Consider the following 19,113-nt stretch of genomic DNA (forward strand, 5'->3'; position numbering starts at 1 on the left):
ATCGAAAAAATTTGTAATTCTCGGGTAGAGTACCAATTTTAACCCTATTGTATCAAAGTAATATGACCTACTATAAAGAAAACGACAATTTAAAATAAACATTACACATTTACAAAAAAAGATTTATAACAGCATCGGTCTGATTATCTAGGTTTCCTTGTTTCTTTTACTATAAGTTCCTGATTGTAAACTGAATGCACAATTGGCACGGTGGATGAGCAAAGGGCTACGACGTAACAAATTGTTGTATCGGGTCTGGGTGTCGTGTGTTTGTGAACGCACCCACGGCACAGGAGAAAATGTTAGAATGAAGCAACGATTTTTTTTTAAATATACACATACAGAAAGACCACAATTCACCTAGTACATCCTTGACTTAAGATTAGTAACCATCTTGCATAAATTAGGATCATTGGAGGCTTTATTCACAGGCTCTTAGCCCAGCTAATTAATTTTACGGCCCCATCCACAATTCGCATGCACATAGTGAAATTCTCAGATCATCGCGAACAAACACAAATATCTAGAAGCAACATTGTACAAATTAATTTACGATCCACCGCTTAGACAATCATCTGTTTTTATCTTAATATATCAAGGCAAAAGAATCGGTAAATCAAGACGTTTATATCACCGGAAACTAGACATAATGACTTCCATTATAGAGGATATTAATAAAAATGAACGGAATTATCATTCGTATCATTCATTCACTAATAAGCCAATCAATTTGATTCGATAATCGATTAGGATTTTATGTAAATGCCATTGGTTAACAATGAATGATCGTTATCGTTCGGTTGCCGATTGACACGGTTCGATTTATGAAAATATTTTAGGGTGCTTACGTCACTTGGCCCAGAAATATGACCTTTACGTTGGTACAATAATTTAAGCGGGGTATTAATTTATATTGACATAATGTGTACAAGCTGCAACGGTGTTGCATTCATTTATTTTCAACCTGCCGTGATCGTCCGTAAATAATGGCTGAGTAATTATGCCTGTCTTGTTGATCGAGTAGTCGCAAGTGCGACTGCCGGACGAGGGGTTTCGGGTTCGATTCCCGGGTCGGGCAAAGTATTACTTGACTTTTTTCGGATTTTCGAAAATTTCTTAGTGGATGTGTAGGTGTATGTGGGTGTAACAGAAAAGTGGGTGTACATTATATAGCAGCATTACGCGCCGTAATGTGCACCTCTACCCCTTCTATGAAATATATCTAAACAATCACACGAACTTTTTTATTAAAGTACGATATTATGGGCTGAACTAATTGGCAACTATCCGGCGCAGTTTCAAACTGCTAATTTCTAAGAAGACCCAATACTTTACCGAGAATCAAATCTCGAATGACAAACTATGCTTTACATCTTCTTAACTTTTACTAAACTGTGTTTTGATTATCTAAAGCATTTACAAACTTTTCACATACGGTACTTAAATGATGAAAATTTATGATCATTTGCTGTTAAAAACAAATCACTTAAATCGATTAAATTAACCGTCATTAAAAATCGATTTCAAATCGATTATCGACTTAATCGGATCTCACGTCTCATATGGGGCAGTTTTCAAGTAAATTGCATAGTTTATTAATTTCCCTTTCCCATTAAATAAGTGGAAGTTCGCTCTTTAATTAGTGAAGTAACTTTCGCAGATTTCAATTGTAAGTATTGACAATTTCTACTCGATACCAATCGGAACTTTTAATTAATTGACAGAAATCGATTTGTATTCCGAACCGGTGTGTCCGGTAGCCGGAGTTTAAATTTGGAACGTGTGTGTTAATTATTTTACTAGTCGAGATAAATCGTTTTATTTTTTCGTTGAAAGTAATCCTGTTTGAGGTGTTGCCAGTGTTAAATATTGTTGTATTGCCATAAACCACGTAGTTATGCAGAAAAAAATGTTAATTAACATTTTTATAACATTAAAATATTGTTACGCTAAATTAAATTAGGTTTTTTTATAGCCAAGGTTATTCACAGAGAAGAATAGACAGGTATTGAAGGAATTTACCTAGTTCTTTTAAATAGAATCTCAGTGAAGGCCGCGCTACATTTCATTCTGGGTAATAGACTTTTTGTAAACATAATTACAGATTGCATTAGTCTAGACTAGACTGAAGTGTTTGTTAGTGTAACATGGAAAAAGAAACTTGCAATCAATATTTAAACACTTTTTTATGAAACACAGCCGGTAAACAATGGTAACACCTGATGGTAAGCAATCGCCGCCGCCCATGAACACTTGAAACACCAGAGGCATTACAAGTGCGTTGCCGGCATTTTGGGGGTTAGGAATTTAAGGGTTGTTGTTCGGGAATCGAGGATTGGGAAGATTGGGAAGGGGGGAATTGGGCCTCCAGTAACCTCACTCACACAACGAAACACGTTGTTTCACGTCGGTTTTCTGTGAGGCCGTGGTATCACTCCGGTCGAGCCGGCCCATTTGTGCCGAAGCATAGCTCTCCCACACTTAACACTTGAGGAAACTGTCTGCATTCTGATTTAAACAATAACAAAGATAAAATAAAGAATTAAATATGTTCTTAATTGCGTGGACGTCGATAAATACCGCCGTGCGCTTACGCCGATGCGAGGGTAGCACGTATCTACAACCCAGGTGGCCATGCTACACAATAATCCTAGATAATTCCCACCAAGGTCGGACATTGCTAGTATTTTCGTACTAATTGAAATAAATATACAAGTGTTTGGCTGTAGGGTGACCATCTATTCACATTTCTTTTGGGACAAGTCTCTTTAAAAAATCATGCGTAGTTGATACGGAACAGCCTACGTCAGTAATCAGTCATGTCTAAAAATAGCGAATTAAGAAATAAACATTTGTCAATTTAGCTTCATTATGTCACAGGCCTTGTAACAGGCCTATAAATCGCAAATAAGGATAATGTTGTCTTGTTGATACTTGGCTACTGAGAAACAATCATACATTAACAGTTACACACTTAAAATCACACGTAGATAAAGCTAACAACAGCAGTAGACAATTACTCATCAACCTCACTTGTGTAATTTAAACAAGGATGGCTGATGAAATATCAAACAAATACTTCCCAGAAACTATTCGATCAAGGGATTTTTCAAAAGGTTTTCAAAAGAATGTTATTCATCCATTTACTTTAACCTTAAATTAAAGTAGGCAAGTAGATGTCATCATAAGCTTTTCTAGGTAGTTCTATTTACAAAAACATCGTCATTTTAGTTTTTTACAAAACCCTATAAGGATTGATGTCGTTAAAATACCATTATAACTTATAAATGTAATCCGATAATCCGATTATGTTGGTAGTCAAATCGTATTTATAATCTTATATTTTCATTCATAAACAAACATTCTATGTTTGGGCCAATTCGTTAATAAGATTTTGAATGAACATAAAATAGATTATGCTAAGTAAATAGTAACACAGAGATAACAAAACCAAAATTCTCTAAAACCATCATATAACAGCACTTTTTGCGACGATGTACAGATTAAATACGTAACGCGAACAGTAGCCAGCGCGAAACCGCTGCGTCTGCACACGCTGTTTATGTTGAAGTCTCTGTGTAACTTGAAACTAGTAGAGCTTTTCTCCATTAATATACGTGATTTTTAGTTAATTTAGTATGTCTCACGATAGTTGTTATAAAAATATTAAATACGTAGGTATAATATCAATCTGATCATAAAACTCCCACTGTATAAGACAATCCTACCAACCATCAAGTACTTGGTCACCTCACAATCGGTAGCAATCGACTCGGCGCCAGTTATTTGGCGCTGTTTGCTGCTAGGCCCACAACGACGTGACGCCATCTCATTACATCAACTGCGACCATAAATCTTGTGGACCACACATACTGCTAGCCGGGATGACAGTTCAAAGAATTTTCAATACTGTTCCTAGTGCTAACTGCTAACACACTGTAATAAAGACAAGGCATTCATTGAAGAAGACGTTATCGTTATTGAATTCTTTAGTTGTAAGTCTAGAAACGTAAACGATATTTTAACGGGTTTGCGTTTACTCGTCTCTTGTATGAAAGCTATGGCAAAATGCTTAACCCTCTACGAAGAGGCATTACATGGTCTACGCTATTTCTTCTTGCAAATAAAATATGTCAAATCCTATGTATGTATATTATGATAATAGACTAACACCATGAAGCAAATAATATGTATAAAGAGGAGAAGTCATCCCTTTAACATAATGCAAAACACGGGAAGTTTCAGACTACACCCCTCTCTATTTTCCAACATGCAGTCCCATACTACAAACACGTTACCAATTCTGAGCGCTTACAACCTATCTACACCTTTTTACATATAATATCATTGGGCAGGGCCCATTTGTTTTGTCACAGTGCACAATCACATGATTGCATCTCCTATATCTTCTATATGTATATGTATACTTAGCAACATAAGTCAGTATCAATAATATCAAGAGCTCCATTAATCGTGCCTAGAACTTGGCTCCAATCAGCAGAGGTTAGCCAATAGACACATTTCAGAGCATCTAAAATATCGATGACCTAAAGGAAATTAATACTGAATGACAAATTCTTTGAACAGGACATCGGAAACATTGCGCTTGGCATCGACTTTAGTACCGGTACAAGTATTACGAAACATGTTTGTGATTCACTAATGATATGTCATACAGAAATACCATCTCGCTTCATTTTCTCTGAAATTGTAGGCAGAGATGAATACTCTATCTACATTTTGCCAATTAGGTAATCCCCATGATTACCTATAACGTAACTGGCAATTCTGCAACTGACACTCAATGTAAACTAACACCTACACTTTGGACACAAGGCTTGAATTCCTAAAATTAAAGCAAAAATACGTGTTTAAGTACAATTATTAATTGGTTAAACTTGAAACTTCATGATCAGCCGCTGTTTTTTATCAGTATAACGTGCATCCTGTAAGCATAGTATTGTTTGGCTTATAACTCAATCTGTTGTGCAAAAAATTTTGTAATATATTGCACGTAAAAACCACTAAACATTGCATAGGTGAAATAATACAGCCGGAGTCTGTGTTTTATGATGGGTATATCCTGGGTATCTTCAAGGCCCGAGTGAATAGGTTGCTTATGGGCACACGTGCTCCATCGTAGGCCGCATCATCATTTACCATCAGGCGAGATAGCGGCCTAACGTCGGCCATCAAATGTAAAAAAAAATACAGACAAAAGTCTGCTGTATCAAAAACCTGCATTAATCTTATTATAAAATAGTCTTGATCCAATAATGAAAATGCACATGAAACTCAAGTCGGCGGTGATTCGACCAGTCCCGATTTACCACGAATTAATTCGGTTATGTGTCCACATTTCCGCGGTTTATATTACCGATTTACGACTTAAACATGGAAAACCGAACTTCAGCCAACACATAGGTAATCGCGAGTTTTATGAGCGAACAAAAAAATAAACATTAGAAAGTGTAGAAGAAAACCAATAATTTGGCGCAAATCATATTTTTATATTGTTTACACTGGTTTGTGGTATCATTCAACATCTGGGGGCACGGGAGTGCCCCCGCCAAGACGAGCCAAGCGAAGCGCTAACTACCTACCTTTTCTCGGAGCAGTTCGTCATATTTTTGAACCTTCATAACTTGAGTTTGGGTTATACCAGATAAACAAAATTTTCGGGATGTGATGTCAGTGATAGACTTAATAAACTTCTAAAGTTTCAATTGCATGAGGCCGACTCGCCAGTTACATCCACGGTCCAGTCCACAAACTTGACTCCACACTAGATCTGATTACTTTTTGACAGTGCGAGCTATATGGTCTCGTCTTGGCAACATTTAACATGAAATGTTTTTGTGGGATTAGCTTTATTTCAAGGGCCATATTCTCACCGATAGCCAGTCAGATCTAATGTAAACATATTACTCTGAACTCCGAAAATCTCTTATATTTTTCTGTAAACCATTGAATAATTTGTTCAATAAAAATGTATCGTTCAATAAATCAGTTTTAATGTAATAGTTTATGTTTTGACAAATCAGCTTTAGAAATAGATTTTATAATTTTAGTTTAAACGTAATGTTATGAAATATTTCAGATATAGCTGAATGATAGTGTGTTAAAATAAATTATTATAAATATACATATATACATAAATTATGTACTTTGCTATTCTTATCCAGTTACTAGGATAAAAATATTTCACAACATATAGTGTAGTTTGGATCACCATAGATTATAGGCATATATACGCTGTTTTTGCGAATAGGGGATTGACGTATCGTGGTCGCTAAGTCGGTTAATAAATAATTATATAGCTACATATCTTGCCCTATTTCTTTTCTGCTTATACGCATGCCAGGCGTCCAGATTTTGGCTAACTTTCTTTATTAGAGAAGACTCTTAATGCGGCGATGATTGCCGTTGAGAGATTACAATTTCATCTTGAATTGATAGGTTTTGTATGGCTAGATAAGAAACAAAATTATTCTTAGTTAGTATTATACTTCTTAGTTACTAAATCGCACTAACTGCCGCACTCAAAGACATTTAATGATTATTTATAACGATTTTGTTTCTAAAACCATTGTTAAGGACAAGGTCAAGACACCATTAAATGACTCTGAGTACAGCGGTTAGATAGCACCATAAAAGGATTATAAATGTATATTCAATAAATCTATACCTAAACCCTTTAAGGAAAAACAAACCATGGTTATGTTACAAGGGAAAATAAACCATGTGTTAATTAATAAACGACTCAGTTTTGAGATTGCGTGGGAAACTATGGCGTTTGGAAGACTTGCTAATGATATTAGAACATTGAAATTTAAGGGGACATTCATTAGCAAAAGTCTAGACGCAGTGTTTTGAAAGACAAAAGAAACTCTTGTTTTCGAAATTGCACATCAACGTACACCTTACTACTTCAAAGTAATTTCGACTTAATTTCAAATGCAATAGGGTTGAAGTACATAGATAGACTAGTGCAGGTAGATCTGCAGTTGTAAGAGAAACTATTTTTTTTCTAATCACGTGTCATTCATAAACATTAAGTTTTATTGTCAGTAATTTGCATACTGTAGGTAGGTACGTGCGATCTGAAAGTGAAATGAAACTATGTCACAAACTGAAACCCAATTTGCTTTGACTGATTGAGAGTAATAAGAGCTGCTGACTACATAGCGGGTTTTTAGTTAGTAAGAGTCTGACACTCTATCTTGTTTCGCCCAAAGCGGGAGAAGTCACTGGATGAATTTCCTCGTTCAATAAAAAGCCTATGTGGTATGGACGAATGAGGGCTGCTCGAAACTGAGCTAGGTACCGGTAACTAAATCTAGAACTAGTAAAAATCTTGCTGTGGTAGGTATATCTGGACTGAAAGCCAGAACAAAATACATTCGTAGGCAGACAGTTACTTAAGTGCTTTTACTTTTTAGCCAACATTGAAATAGCCGCAATAAAAATGAAAATTCTCGCAACGATTAATAAAATATCACATAAAACACACTTATGTTACGCCACGTGATTTACGCGTAAACAATAAAAATATTGTCAATCTTACATCACTTAGTTTACGAACGGAACATAAATATGTTTTAGTGCTGTTTAGTGAACACCCACTACTGGGAGTACCAACTAATAATGCTGATCGCGAATCACATAATTTTATTAAAATAGTCTTTGTTCCTTTAGTAATAAGTGCGAGAATGAGTCTGCAAATTATTTTCATGGCAGCATTATAAAGTTTGTAGTAGTAAAACTATTCAAGAGAAGAAAATCTAGACACGTACCTTGAACTAAAAGACATTCTCTTTATACATTTAATGTCTATAATAATATTTATTAGTGACTTCTGACTTTTATTGTAAGTACTGCAAAACTTTAACACAATGTATAGACGGAGCTATAGTGTATAAGAAAAGAAATCATTAGTTAAGATAGCACGATCAATGTCTCTCGCTTGTAATAATAGATAGATTACATGAATAAACTTCTGTAACCAGTACTCTTAGTAAGAGTTTGCTTTCGTTTAAAGTAAACGAAATGAAAACGCGTTCGATACTCTGATTGGCCGGCTCGAATATACTCACCAATCAAAAAAATTGCTCTACAAAATTGAGTTAGAAACATTTACGAATTTACCTAATGGAAATCATAACTGAATCAATGTCAAAAGTAAAGCATGATTTTCGTCAACATATGATTATAAATATACGTCTATATTTTAGAAACAATATCCACATTAGCGTCGCATTAGACGAGAGGACTGAGAAAGCTCGCACTCGCAGGAGAAAATTGTAATGACTTAGTCATTAGGCGACATCTCTCAGATGATTCCGGAACTAATTGTAATGATGGAACAGTGCCATAGAAGTGTGGATTATGGTCCTTCAAGAAGGATACTAAGGACACCACTGGGAACTAGAAAATTATCCCACGGGAAAAATATTATGTTATTCCTATAACTATTTCTATGTTAAATTGCATCTTAATTGAATCGGCTGTCAAGAATGAACTAAAAACGCAGACACATTAAAATGTATCAAAACGACCGCGCAAAATGACATGAAAATCCACGCAACTCAGTGAAGCGTCAACCCTATAAACCTCAGGTGGTTGTAACCCTAAAAGTCGAGGTAATAAATAAAGTGACCACAAACAGGGTTCCTTTAATTTCCCGCGTGCTAATGGTCTCGTTGAATTATGTGGTCAACACGGTAATTATGTGTAAACATGTAAACAACGTAAATAACACGAACCATGCTACAGGGCTGATGATATTATTTCCGATATAAGCACTGACTTTTATGTCTCCAAGTTCTACTTCAAGGTTTTAAAGTAATTAAGCTGCACTGCACAGTCTTAATTGCAACTCTTTTTAATTTGACATGACATGATCAATTGGTTATGGTGGAAGATACCGTAAAATTCAGTTTAAGTACAGTAAATGTAGTTTTCGTTTGCTTTACTTTGCTTTACATAGAGGTAACATCTGTGTAATGTAAAGGTTTCTATCGTTAACCCCGTTAATAGTTTAACCCCGTAGGGATAGGCAGAGGTTCCGGAGCTGTGGACTACCTAGCGGGTTTACCGTGGCTCCTTCTCGTCAAACAGGAGTAGGAACGAATCAGGACAATAGAACAGGGGTGGATTATGGTCTAGAATGATAATATATATCATTCATATATGTATATATGCTATGCTTTTTATCCCACGGGAACGCGGACGAAACCGCTGACAGAAGCTAGTTGTTGGATAAAGTTTTAACTTACAAAATGTATACTATACGGTAACTTGACCATCACACAGAAAAAAAAGATCTTTAAGTAACTGATTCCTGGATGAGACATATTTAAGTACACACACGAAGAATCTTCATACAAAGAACTTGAAATTTACAGAAAGGACTATTTGTTGGAACAATATACTCTAATGGTTAGTCATCAAAGTCTATATTCAAATGGAAATCCCTGTACAAAGCGATGCATAATTATGTAATAGTCAAAGATGTGTTTTGTTTTCAAAATGAGTGTTTATTGTGTGTTCAAGATTAAATAATGAGTGTTGCATAGTAATAATGAGTCAACTGGGTAAAGTAGAATTATATTTATTTTAATTTAATTGAGTCATTTAGGTATTTGCGGCTAAAGATGTGATCAGAGAGTAAAATTAAAATGGATGCAATGATGTTTTTATATGTAAATGTATGCAAGTAGGTATAATTACTGACGTTAATAGTCAGCTAAATACGTGACTATTATAATGTATAATATAATAAAATGAATCCCTAAATGATGAGTGAGTCAGTCAGTGAGTGTATAGTAAAAATAGCGATTTTCTGACGTCAATATCTCGAGACCTACAGGCACATTTATGAAATTTTGTATTTTAGATAAGTAAGTAGATCTCGATAGATACTAGAAATTTCATATGCGTAGATAAAATAGATTTTGAGTTATAGGTGGGTCGAACTTGGCCCGAAATGGTTCGTGTAATATAACCCACGGCCGGTGTGTCGGTTTTTTGCTCGAACTTGGCGGACACACTGCCGTGTGTCTAGATTTATTTTAATTTAATTGAGTCATTTAGGTATTTGCGGCTAAAGATGTGATCAGAGAGTAAAATTAAAATGGATGCAATGATGTTTTTATATGTAAATCTATGCAAGTAGGTATAATTACTGACGTTAATAGTCAGCTAAATACGTGACTATTATAATGAATAATAATATAAAAAATGAATCGCTAAATATGTTGCTAAGCTCAAATCTCGAGAACAGCTGAACCGTTTTCGCTTATTCTTTTTTTGTTAGGTTTGTTATTGTTAAATAAAAAAAAAAACAATTAAAAAGATGCGCATAAAAATTTGTTTGGAGAAACAAAATCCGCGGGGTACACCTTTACCTATAGTTTTTTTAATAACCATTTCATTGTTGATATCTATGATACTCATCACAGACAAAAAAAAATATTGTAGAGTACATTTTCATTAAAAAAATGAACTCAAATTACATAATGAGACCTAAACACGATACACGCATAGTACTAGACGTGTCGATTAAAATCTATTGCGTTCAGTACCTAAAAGGGATAAGAAATTATTAGCAGTTACTTCGCTAGACAGTAGACACTTAATACAAAATGCAGTTTATCTATTCTTGCAGAGATAGTTTATATCATTTCCCAATCGAAGCTTGCATTTATCGCGGCTGTCAGATGGCGAAATAAGATGTGACTTAAAGCTAGGCAATTAAATGTTATTCGTAATGATAGAATCTGTAACCATAGTTTACAGTGAGCCTACTGTTAAATGGACTATGAAGTGTGATGTTGTGTTATATCAAAGTTGATAAGCATGGAATCTTAATTTGACAAAACACTATAAAAATACACCTCTTTAGTCGGAGATAACAATTAGGCTATTTCTGATTTACCTTTTTTTAGGGGACTCTTCAAGTAACTTCTCCCATTGTGGGTGAGGCGAGAGAGAGTGTCAGACTTATACTGACTAAAATCACCCCGTTCCTGCCTCCCACCTCCTGCTTTGCGAGCTGGAGCCCCGGTAACTCGCTAGGTGGTCCACAGTTGCGCTATTTCTGGCTAATTTCTTAATTTGCAACTTGGTAGAATAAAAAACGTCCAAGCTAATGGTTATTATTGGTCACAGTTTTTTGAGCTCTACTTTGTTCAGCGATAAATGCAAGTAAAGTACTGTATTGTTCACTTTTTGTGAAAAAAGTACAATAAAAAACGGAATGAGTAGGTACTAACGATCTTATTGCTACAGAAATATAAAGAAAACTCGAAACAACTGGAATGTAGTGAGAGAAACAAATTGCAATTACTTCGCTTCTCAGAACTTGTCTCGTGAATTTTTAACGATACCCAATGTCCTGTGTTTGTTTGTTTTACAGCGACATTTCGAGAAAGTTCTTACGCAAAACTCGATTCTTAATCAAATACTTCATTTACTGTCGTAAAGGTTTTATTTGAAAATTTTATCGTTAAAATGTCAGTAGGCGTTGTTCTGAAAGCGGAACGTCGATAGTTCTCGTAACACAATATCGATAATGTAATGTTTTAAAGTTTCACTGTTGTATAAGATTGTGTATACTTATGTTGCTTAGGAGTTGGCTATAGGACTACTGAAAAAGTTTTTTTTGCAAAAAGTAACTTACTTACATTTTGGAAAAACTAAGCAACACAAAAAATAATCACCCCTTATATGAAGGAACTTACGCATACTTGATACACGTGTAACAACACTAATCTGCGCGAGAGTGGGTGACATAATATAGCCGATTTCCAGTTCAGTCGCACAGACCTTCGGAAAAGTCGTTTTAGCAAAGCATTTTTATGATGTCGATGACATTCAATGCTAGACGGCTTTTAAATTTTAGGATTTGCATTGTGAACAGATAATGCTATTTTAACGATTTAGAGATCCATAACATTTTGAAAATATTGAGGTAACATAAAATATTGAGGAAAAATTGTCTCGATGACTGAATAGGTCGATGCCATTGGATTAGCAGAACATTTTGTCACTAGTTTTACTCATAGGTCTGTATTTCATGTATTTAATCTTAATGTAATTTTTTTTTAATATAAATGTTATAATTATATATTTTTAATACTATTTAAAACAGTCTATTACTATGTAAGTAAATTAAGTACTTTTGTGGTGCCCAAAATTGCCCATAGTTGGGACATATTACTGAATTAAAATTGTAGACACTATGGACCCCATTAAAGTTTTGATTTTCAACTAGTTTAACTAAAATCAATCGACTATTGACCTAAAAAATAATGTGTTGAGTCTATATCATGCCACATAGGAACAAATATACTTACCTAGACTGTTATACACATAACGTATTCTCAAATTTCACAGTCAAGCAAATAATGGTCCGAAAGACCAATGACCAAGCTATGCAAATAATGATAAATCATTTCATCATCATTGATTAGCCGACCGTTTAAGATAATAAAAACATACGGCTCACAAACACTAGCACGAAAGAAATAAATCAAATTGAACTTATTTAAATTTTGACATTCGAAAACGTTGCATGAACGAGCCTTTTAAGGAGACAGCCATTAAAATTTATTTTCGGATTTAATACCAATCAGGAGGACGCTAGTTTTAGTTGCAAAGTGACAAAGTTATATGTCAATAATAATCTAGAACAGCCTCTAGAACTGTACGTTATTAGGACGTTTTTTTGTTGCTACAGAATATCAGCAACGGCAACGTACTGGTGAAATTGGGTATTGTATTTTTAAGAGAATTTATCATTTTATTATAACTTTCGTGAGACATAATTAATTATTATATTGTTGGCTTAATCACGTAACTGTTTGACGAGGAACTCGACTAGTTTCAAGCCATGCTAGAGGCTCATATTCATGTGCAGAAACTCGAGTCGCCAGTAGCAGTAGTGACAATCGCCGCGTCGTGTGTCGCGGAATGCAAACAAACAGTTACGTGAGTAAGCCGATAACAAAATAAAGAATTTATAATATTTAGAGTAGAAACGAGAAAAAATACCAATATTTTATGATTGTTAAAATTAATGTCAAATGTAACACATGTTGAAAGTAACATTTCACTTAGTGGTATATACTTTTTTTACCAGAAAAACGCGTAAAATGAGACATGAAATATAGAATAAAATGTAGCGTAAAAATATGTAAATACAAGTAGGTATGTACGCACAAGATTTTATTTATTATAATAAAGATGAGAATCTACATACACTTACGTAAATTCTCTTTGAAAATAATACCTACTTGTGAAATGTACGGAATCTCGGAAAAATGTGAGAAATGAAAATGTAAGACGTTTTTTTTTTCTTTACGGAAAACGAGCAAAATAAATCACATTGGAATTTTCCGTCGGAGGAATGTGGATGAAACGGGATATCAATATTAATGTTACAAATCCGTTTTTAGGTAAGGAAATATTACAGTTAGATGGTTCGCGAGATTTCTTTCCATCTTATTTCCTTTAACTTTGTATCTCTTTCCGAGGAAATTAATGTATTTTTTACGTAAGGTAATTGTTTTATAAGTACTACGTCAGTTTAATTCTCAATCATGAGCATATTGCTTAAAACTACGAACATTAAAAGCTCAATAACACTATAATAACCATTCCTATAAAAGCACTATAGCAATCTAAGTCCCCAAACAAACCTTCAAACTACCAGTTTTCCTAGAACTAGGTATGTCTCGAAAATACAACGTGCCTAAAGACGAAATCGCAACTGCTAACCAGCCAATAATTTGTAAGTAAACTGACACCACATACCAAGCTGACGATGACGTCACGTGTACTGTACATTTTATGACAGACCCTAAAATAAAAGTCATGTCATACCCTCGAAGGTCGGGTCTCACGTAATATCGGATGTACTGGTCATAATACCCGTAAATACAATGTTTATACGGAATATCCCATTTTATTCCTGGCTGCTGTGTAATGGCCGCGAAAAATTAAATAAAAAAACAAACAATTTTGAATGTGGAATTCTAGATGTGGTTTTCCAGAATTTTCCAGTTCCGTATTCAACAATGTAATAATTTCATTTCTAATATTAACCATGATACATTTAAACAGTTGGTTGCACATAAAAGAAATAAAAACATTTAGAAAATTACGTCAGTTTTCAAATTTAACCACAAACTGAGCTGTTTAAGAAAAAATCTGCAGCAATAAAATTAATTACTCATATAAGTCATTCGCATAACTGATAAGAGTGGCAGATAATTCTACAACGTAGGTAATTGGTTGTTCAATATAATCACTTTCTTATACAGCAGTGGTATCATCGCCAGGATTAACGTATTCAATGAAATCTGGGTCAAGCACTGCTAACGATACCTTACTTATAAAATCGTGAAAGAAACTCTGTACCTTCAATTTCTTAAGGAAAGAGACCCTTGTTTACGTAACACTTGAGCAAATACCTAAACGAAAAATATATGTTTACTTTATTTAATCCGTTGTGGTGAACATTTTGTTACGTAAAAAAGTCTGCACAATTTTCGAAAAAAAAAAAATAAGAGATACATAAGTACATTAAATTCATTAGCAGAAAAATATTGTAGAATTAAAACCTATTTATTATGGACATAGACCTTGTAAACCTATTAAAAACTATGAAACAATTTTGTTCCGAACGAAAGTCAAACTACTGCTCTAGATCAATCCCAACCCTTTAGTAAAACAATTTAAAAATAAACCATCTAATCTTCGTTATTTATCAAGTCAAGTTAAAGTTACAAGTTCAAAAACAAAGATTTCCTTAAAAAAACGTATGGCTTTGAAGTTATTTTTTCGTCACTCAACACAGATATAGGCGCACGTAAGAAGGCGGACCGGCTGGATAGTGCAGTTGCTACTACAAGAGGCAACTGAGCGCACCTCTTCTCAGTGCTCCGTGATTCTCAAGTGTTTTTTTTTATCTCGAGTGATCGGGGAACAGAAATAAGAAATTTTTTGAAGTGCTTTTTTTATCTGTGTTAAATTTTTTCTTTCTTGTTTTTGAATTTAGAATTTTTTTCTTTCTTTATTGAATATTGCTTTTTTTATAATTGTGATTTTTTTCTTTTGGTAAGTTTGTTTTTAATTTTTGGTTGCATTTTTTTTTAATAGGTAGCAAGTTCGTGTATTTTTATTCAGCTCGGTTTAGTATTTCTTTTACGTAAAAAAATTTAAACAATTTTTACATTTTATTTTTTTCGATATGGGAAGTGATTTTTAATTTGTTGCAATATAAATGGTTAGCATTTTTTAAATATAACTCACATATTCAAAATAAATTAATTCACATATTAAAAATATAATCAGACAATTTTTTTTCTCGTTACCAAATAGGTATAATAAATATATATTACGTTCGTAGTAGTAGTAAATAGACTTCACCTAATTTACTATAAAACTTAGAATATTTTATAATTAAAGTGAAATAAAATGATGGGCTTACCTAGACTACCATAGGTCTATTTATTACGCCCACTCTAAAGAAAATATCAATGGTTTGTCTTGGAGTATTTTTTATGTTGTAATTTTATATATTATTAGTATTGTACGTAATTGGTTTAATATTTTTAAATAATACTTTGGAGTCTACAATACAATTAGGCATTTAAGCAGGGGTCGGTAGCGAGTAACAAAAAATAAGAAATGAAAAAAAAATCGTATTGAATTTCTATGTAAACAGATACAATTGAACTTCAACTAAAAAAAAAAACATTCTAACACATTTAAATATCGAACATAAAAATAAAGCTCAATTCATGATGTAGGTCGGTCATCGCCACAGACTAAAAAAGTTAGCAATTATTATTTGCCAGCAGTTTTTATAGACGTTACGCCTCTTTAGTAATCCTAAGCATTTAGCTGTCATGACAGACTACTCATCTGTCAGCGTGGGCGTTTAGAAGTCATTGATACTGACGCCACAGATTATATACCTACTAATGCAGAAGAACCAGATAGTATCGGAGTCACGTATAGATTGACGAGATAGGAACTTGATACACGATGCAATTAAACTACTGTTTAATTCCCGATACAATGACTAGCTTGAAGCTGTTTTGGTAAATACAAAGTTTGTATAGCCGAAGGTTAGCTTTAATATTTTTTTCGTTTGGTATGAAACCTTTGACAAATTGTGCCTCAGCCATTCCGAGGCTACGGTACCAATAGTGCACTATAGCAAAAGAGTTAGAAACCTACTTAAACTTTTTTTCTGTATTTAAATCATGTTTTAGATTAAACGTTACAAAAAATGCAACATTACACTTATTTTCTCTGAAAGATAAAAGTCCCTATTTTCCAAGTATTAACTTTTCTCTGGGTCTTATTTATTATGACATAGTTCTTACAAGTCTCTGAACAACCCTAGAGTTGTAAAGGGCCTGTAACAGCTTTATCAACCGTGGAGACTTTTTCAGAATCAGTTCAAGAAATAAAATAAATAATTTTCATTAGGTATTATTTTATTTCCTAACTAAACCTGGACTTCTGTCCTATCTCACAAACACATTGACTCATTCACCATTAATACCTTTGTATGTAGTGAGCGTTTCGCGCGTAAACATAAAACAGCTTATGTCATAGAATGCGATCTATGCTCAATGCCAAACTAAGACAATCAACCACTCCCATACTTGATTATGGTCAATGCTAAATTCATCATAATCAAAATACATTGGAAATTCAAATTAAACGGCAATATAAAACAATCATGTCCAAAAAAATGGCCAATCAAACGTATTAACGACGGTTTTTAATTAATCATTTACGGATGTGATGTGCCCACACGTTGTGGCCTACATAGGCTTAATACTACATACAAAAATGGGTTAATTGAAAGAAGGAAATATTTTGCAGTGTCGTCATCGCTAATTCTTTTATTTATTCCTGGATATCTACAGAGTTGATAATCCGCAAGCGATAAGATCAATATTACGGGCATCTATGGACTAACATAACTGCTTCATATCAGGTTGTGATGAGAAGTCTAAATTATGGTAACTTAAATAAAAAAAATTGGGTAAACATTGCAATTTATAGTTTAAAGAACAATATGCCACATCGATCATAATAATTGATTCACTAAAACCCCCAGGCGCTCCGCTACTTCCTAAAGACTTATTTCCAGGCGTTATGCTATTTTGAGCTTTATAAACAGCCAATTTAGGATTAACTGCAAAAGATTATGTGTCACTGTAAACCACAAAGAACATTTTGCCTGAAAATTTAAATTTCCAAAATATTATGTAAAGTGAAAGAGGCTAAAGGTTTTATTTGACCATTTCAATGTAAATCTGTATTAATCTAGGTTTACTAACGAAGTGTTAGGTAAAAGTCGAGTATTTCGAAACAGTTTCTGCCTATAATATAAAGGTAAATAGGTAATGTTATTTCGTCGGTTATTATTTTCGTGTTGTAACCAAACATTTATTAGTAAACTTTATGACTTGGATATCAAATTACTTATTGCTGAAAAGGTTACTAAATTCCACGCTTGGCTCACACCTACCTATTTCCAACTATATACTTTACCCTTTGGTCAGCAGTGACCATTAATAGGCTGTTGATGTGTGATATGATACTCTCTTTTAATATAACTGCTAATTCAAAATCGATTTTTTTTGCATCTATTGTTAGATATGGACTCTTCGCAATATTTAGCACATCACCTAACTCTATTTTTACCTCTTCACTTATCCGACTATTGTCAATCATTTTGCGGATATCGCCACTCCGCCTAGCAAAAGAGCTTTCAGTTACGCAATTACAATTATAACATAGAAACGTGAGCTTACTATACACATCTGCCCATCCCTTCTAAGAAAATTACGCGTGATGGTATGTGTAAACAAATGTTAGGCATTCCACAATAGTATGGAATTTAGTTAATATACAAATTGTTTATATACAAATTGGTATTGTACAATTGTACAAAGCAACATAAATAGGTTTTTAGTCAATAGGGTCTGACACTCTCTCTCCCCTTTGAGCGGGATGACTTCGAAAAGTCGCCTTGCTGGTCAATTTGAAATATATAAATTATGATTCCACCTTTGACGCTGTTGAAAGCATACAGTGCGCCCAGTGAGTACTGAGATATATCCGACCCCTATCAAATGAGTAATTTCTTAAAACGATACCGCGTGAATAGACGGGGTGGTGATAGAAGTATTCTACTCTACTATGAACAAACAGTCTAAATGATTATTCTACGTTCATAGAAATTGCGAAAATTTGAAAGTTGTATCCTTACAACTGTCCTTTACTTACCTGCCTACGGACTTACATAACTGGATTATAAGTTTAACGACATAATTATAGCTAAAGGGCTAGACTGTATGGCGGTGTGAGGTGCAAGATATACGATATTAAAATTATAAATGTCGCTATCAATTGCTTACATATTTTATGAGGGTATGTGTGATTAAGATAATGCGAGTAAGCTGTAAGATTGCCAATATAATTACTTGTAGAAAAAAGTATGTTAATATATTGTCTTCCATTAGTCAGTATTGTAAAGACGTATTTGATGTGCACATAACTTCTGTTCGATGCCCAAATCAATAAGTAAAATAATATTATTATGTAACTGCTAATTTACACTTTTCACCAATTCAACAAGATATTCTATTAATTATGTTATCGGCCTTAGCGAAGAACTCGACTAGTTTCAACAATGCTAGAGGCTCATGTTCATGAGCAGCATTCCGTGACACACTGTGAGCCGATAACATAATAATTAATTTAGTATGTCTCGCGAAAGTTATAAAAAAATTACAGATATTCTATTGCTACTTGCAGATCACAATTACCATTCAAAATCTACTAATTAAAAAAAACAACAAAACAAAAGTTATCATATCTTGTTCACATCACATTAATTATAGTCGTATTTTTAATTAGACGAAGTCGATTGACGTTTACTGTGTTGTCAGTTTTTGATGAAATAGAAATAGTGTTAAGATATAGTGAATGATTGAAAAAACAATTAAATGAATGAAATTGCCTCAATTGTCCAGTGTATAGTCAGTGATTCGAACTGCCCATATCGGGTACGGGGTA

The 19,113-nt window shown here is 33.8% G+C and overlaps 1 protein-coding gene across 3 annotated transcripts in view; it reads left to right on the forward strand.

Moving 5' to 3' along the window:
* Window positions 1–19,113, forward strand: part of LOC118281827 (uncharacterized) — a 170,127-nt gene that overhangs the window by 86,309 nt on the left and 64,705 nt on the right. Inside the window, exon 1 of one of the 3 annotated variants that reach the window (XM_035602582.2) lies at window positions 14,900–15,123. The exons of the other annotated variants lie outside the window; for them this stretch is intronic. The gene's annotated coding sequence lies outside the window, so the exon portion shown is untranslated. Of the gene's footprint in view, window positions 1–14,899; window positions 15,124–19,113 lie in introns of those variants that run through there. 3 annotated transcript variants of the gene reach the window in all.

The sequence above is a fragment of the Spodoptera frugiperda genome, chromosome 20 (genome assembly GCF_023101765.2).
Source record: "Spodoptera frugiperda isolate SF20-4 chromosome 20, AGI-APGP_CSIRO_Sfru_2.0, whole genome shotgun sequence".
In the NCBI taxonomy this organism is placed as follows: domain Eukaryota; kingdom Metazoa; phylum Arthropoda; class Insecta; order Lepidoptera; family Noctuidae; genus Spodoptera; species Spodoptera frugiperda.